The following is a 5189-nucleotide window of genomic DNA, read 5'->3' as shown; positions in this document are numbered from 1 at the left end:
TGTAGAAATAGAAGCTATATCGATGTGCATGCATACGGCAGAATATAACAAGGTCGGTACAGCATAGTAATACATAGATATGATGTGCAGAAACTGGACATGTTGTTAATGCTCTTGCTATATACCTCACCTGGCAAATCAAGAAATACAATACTAACTATCTAGTCTCGAGTTGCGTGCTAGCATCACACCACAATCAGAATTCAACATTCAAGCATTATAATTTAAAAAGAAGTTTGTTTCTTCTCTTTGATAAAAGAATTTAAATTCAGGAGCCGCAGTCACCTGGTCAACATCTTCGTAACACCATCCGACCGGCCATCCTACTTGCCTAGGCAAGCAAACAAAACAATCAATCTGATTTTTAACTAATGCGTGTGTTTGACACAAATTGTTATCATGAAAAGAGAGAATAATAAATTTAACCAAGAGGGAAAGACCGGTATACATTTTTCCGTTTCTTCTTGGATTAAGGCTGTGACCTGAGTACCTCGCTATCGGCAAGCTGCTACACACGGATAAAGGAGGACGTCTGCCTCCGCATCCATGCTACCCTCTGGACCCTGCTCGAAATTGACGGCCACCTGGCCGCCTTGATGCATGCCATGCAGATTGTGCAGCAAACATGGACCTGCATATCCAAACAAGAGGCTTTGCTTTAGTGAAATGAATTTTCATCTACCAATACATGCACACTTTCTCTACTGCCTATGCAAAAGGAAACATTTTTCGCAAGATTTCTTGTGCATTTCATAGACGGTTCAGAGTTTGGTCTAATAAATAATAGTTGAACTTTGTACTCCGTAGCCCAACATTGTTAGTTGCAATATATAGAAAGAGACCAGGAATACATGGATCAGCAACCAACATAATTTTAGTCCGGTCAATCATTTAATACGTCAAAGAAAACACAGCCAGAGAATGTTACAAATGTTATCATACTAATTTTTCATGATTTATTTATAGCAGAGTGAACCAACTAGTGTGTTCAAAAGTGTATGCACCAAAGTAACAATATAAAGGTCGACTACAGAATATAACAAGGCCGCTTTGACTTGGTACAACACACTAGTAATTAACATAGACATGACATGCAGATATTGGATTTTTGTTAATGCTACTGCTATATACACTTACCAGGCAAATCAAGAAATACAAGACTAACTCCAGGTTACAGCAAAACATAGTTAAAAGCACCATTCTACATACCAAACTAGGGTAAACAGGTAAACTATCCAGTATCGAGTTGCAGCACACCCTCAATCAGCATTCAACATTCAGAATTATAAATTAAAAAGAAGTTTGTTCTGTTCGAGAAAAGAATTCAGAATGAGGAGCCAACATCTGCCCGTCAACATCTTCAGAACGCCATCCGACCGGATGTCCTACTTGCTGGCAACCAAACACAACAATCAATCTGATTTTCAATTGGTTTGTGTGTGTGTTCCACTCAAATTGTGCTTACGGAAAGAGAGAAGAACGAATTTTTCCGTTTCTTCTTGGATGAAGGCTGCAACCTGAGCACCTTGCTACCATCCTGCTGCTAGGCACGGACAAAGGAGACTTCTGCTGCTCCGCATCGATGCTACCCACTCGACCATACTCAAAATTGCCAGCCACCTGGCCGCCTTGATGCATCCCATGCAGAATGTGCAGTAAACATGGACCTTCATATATGAATGAGAAGCTTTGATTTAGTGAAATGGATTTCCATCTACCAATAAATGCACAGTTTCTCTACTACCCATGCAAAGGAAACTTTTTTTGCAAGAATATGATAGAGGAGGAGGAAAGAGAGCTCACAGGAGTAGCTTGCTGGGGAGGTGGCCGTTGCCGTCAGCATGAGCCCGAGAACGTGGCCGTCGGCAACATCAGCTCCGGGAGAAACAGGATCTTGACAGCAACAACGTTGGCGGCGGTGGAGGTACGGGACCAGCTGGCGTACTGCTCTGAGAACTTGCACATTATCTCCACCGATTAGACCGACCGGTCCATTTTGCCCTGATGCTCAAAAAAGAATGCAGTAGAGTCAATACAAATATTCGGTTTAATGATTTCTTGTGCATTTCATAGACGGTTCAGAGTTTGGTCTGCTAAATAGTAGTTGAACTTTGTATTCCATACCCCAACAGAGCTAGGCGCAATATATACAAAGAAACTGAGAATACATGGATCAACAACCAACATAATTTTAGTTCGGTCATTCATTTATCATGTTAAAGAAAACGTAGCCAGAGAATGTTACCAATATTAGCATAATAACGTTTGATGATTTATTTATAATAGAGGGAACCAACTAGTGTGTTCAAAAGTTTCAGCTATTATTCCTCATTTGGATATTAGGAGTTGCTGCAAAGTGAACAGCTAGAGCTGCAATTATGCTCACATGAAACAAAACAACAAATAATTAAGGATCTGGCCGTACACCTGAATGTCAAGATGTAACCTTTTCAGCAGAGGAATCGATACAGGCAGTCCAATCAGTACCGATAATTCCATTGAGAGATAACTACTTAACAAGATCGTAAATATTTTCTATAAGATCAAATGCACAGAAGCAGATCCTAAATCTACATGAAGCATGGCTAGTAACACCAATCTTTGCTACAGTCTACAGGAGGCATGGCTAGTAGACATATAACAAGGTCAATATTTACTCAAATTATAGGCTATAGCTAGCACTAACCAATCTGAACTCCAAATATGTAAAACCAGTAGATAAAACAAGTAGTTGTTACATAAGCGGGTAATACAAAAACTAAGGGTCGTTAGAAACACATATTCAAATGCCAGTGACAACTAAAACAACAAAGGCCACTTGATTGACCTGCAGTCCATGTCTTGATTCATACATTAGATTATTTTTATATTTCCAATCATGCTCCTCTTGCATCCAAAAAAAGTTGGTGTGAGCCATAAATGATTATGTCAAAATAGAGATGGATTTTTTGAAATCCTAAAATTTCAAACAAATGAAGTACGTCTCGCCATTCAACTAGAAAGTGCACGTATACTGTAGGAAGAAGACTTTCAATAATAGCAAAGGTATACCTATAGATCCAACAAGTTGCACAGTACTGATGAAAAGGGGTAGGTACGTCTTGTTTTCAAAGATAACATCTCTTTCTCAAAAGATAATTCAAGGTAAGAATGGTGCAGCAAGATTAGACCTCAAATACTTCACTGATGTAAGAAAGTAAATTACGAGATACATGAGTGGCAAATTGTTCCAGAATAAGAAAACATATTCCAACCTAAAAATTTAATAATCAATTGACCATATGCTCAAGTATATTGGGATGAACACCAACTGAACAGATGTAAAAACTAAAACCTACAAATCAAAATGCACTGAACCCACAAAAATGATAACCTGTGCAACATACAAGGAGGTGTAGAAAATGCCGTCAAAGCTGATTGGACAAGACTACATCATGAAGGGAAACATAAAATAGAAAAACCGAGTACTGCTCTAAATCCATCCATACATGTTACCCTTGTAACTGAAGAAGATTTGATGCCACCCCGTACTTTTCCATGAGACAAAGCAATATCTGTTTGATCAAATTAAAGAAAACCGATACAAGCACAAATCCATATCTTATGATCTAAGATGTTTCGTGGAAAATATGCAAGTATGGACCTGCCGATGCACACATCACATTATATCTACTGAAAGGGATTTCCGTCTATTGCATAGGTGCACACCCAAGCTACTGCCTACACAATCAACCGAACAGGAAAATCCATTTTTTAGCAAGAAGAACATATGTGAGAGGGGAAGAGGAAGCTCACCATTAGTAGCTTGTTGGGGAGGTGAAGGGCAGCAGCTTGTCAGGGACGTCACCGATGGCAGGTGTTCTGGGATGGCCGGAAGTCACCGTCTTTTTCTCCATGGTTTCAGCACTGCAGGCTATGCATAACTGGAAGCAAACAATCAAAATAGTGAGCACATCTATTTCATATACATCTACTACTGTCTATGCACATGAGAAGTAATGAATGGTTGAAATGGATTTCCATCTTCCGTAGAAGCTTTCTCTACTCCCTACACCAGCCTGATTTGCTGGAACGTTTAGCTGAAGGCCATTACTCATGCTTGCTAGACTGAGCAATGTATGTTAGTTCCAAAAACCATATATATTATTAACCAACTCTGAGTAGCCAAGCAATCTGAATGTTCCATCAACAGAAGTAGCTAGCAGCCACGTACAGAACTAGCTTCAGGTTGCTGGTGCAATCAACCAATCGATTGAACTTTTTGATTTACTGAAGAAAGGGATTTTGATCTACTGTATATGTCCATGCTCAATTTAATGGCTGCACAATCAACCGAACAAGAAAAAAAACGATTTTATCAAGAAAACTAGATGCGGTAGGGGAAGAGGCAGCTCACGTAGCAGGACCTTGTTGAGATGACGACGGCAGCGGCAGGTCAGAATGGTGGCCCGCGGCAGGAGGTCGGATACGTCGCCGGCGGCAGTATCTCGGGGAGGTGGCCTGGGAAGTCGCCGGGAGGAGCTCCCCATGGACGCCGGCAGTAAAAACAAGGAGAGGGGACCACACCAGCAGGCCCCGCTCCTACCGCCGGCCACGGTCATCGCCTAGCTACACCGTCAGGTCGCCACGCTCGTTACCTCCGGAGGAGGGGCATGCACCAGGGCGGCGTCCCTCCCGGCGTGCGTGCAGGGGCGGCGGGGCTGCATTGGGAGTTGAGTAGGCGGAATTGAGCGCCTGGGCTAGCTAGGGTTCGTCGGGGAGGATGCAGAAAGAAGGGTAGTCGGTGGAGAAGGAGGAGTGGCTCGGCAGCGGCAGCGGCAGCGCAGAGCCTCGCCGGAGCAGGCCGGAATCAAGCGGACACGGTGGCGGTGTTAGAGCTGAGAGATGGAGGGGGAGTTGTGGGGGAGGAATGTGTACGGGACGGAGCGGCAGCGGCAGCGCATGGCCTCGCCGGAGCCAGCCGGAATCGCGAGCGAGCTGGGAGATGGCGAGGAATGTGGGGGAGTTAATTTGATTTCCATCTTCACTCAATTTTCACCATCTAATTTTGGCAAGAAAATAAATGGGCAGCCTCGTGAAAGAGCCCCCCTCGACTCCTCGTGAAAATGGAAAAGAATTAAACGGTGGGTAATTATTATGGCGATTAATTTGGATCAGTGCATGACCGAGCACTGCTTTTTGGGTGGACA

General features: G+C 42.8%; 1 long non-coding RNA gene across 1 annotated transcript; it reads right to left on the bottom strand.

Moving 5' to 3' along the window:
* Positions 1-460: 460 nt before the first annotated feature.
* Positions 461-4525, bottom strand: LOC124684399. Its single transcript, XR_006997005.1, has 4 exons — positions 4407-4525; positions 3796-3923; positions 1804-2001; positions 461-1667 (listed from the first exon to the last, which is right to left on the bottom strand). It is a non-coding gene; the product is annotated as an uncharacterized LOC124684399 (long non-coding RNA).
* Between the last annotated feature and the right edge of the window lie 664 nt (positions 4526-5189).

The sequence above is a fragment of the Lolium rigidum genome, chromosome 1, assembly GCF_022539505.1.
Source record: "Lolium rigidum isolate FL_2022 chromosome 1, APGP_CSIRO_Lrig_0.1, whole genome shotgun sequence".
Lineage (NCBI taxonomy): Eukaryota > Viridiplantae > Streptophyta > Magnoliopsida > Poales > Poaceae > Lolium > Lolium rigidum.
The sequence above is the reverse complement of the archived record's forward strand: the minus strand, read 5'-3'. Positions and strand labels throughout refer to the sequence as shown.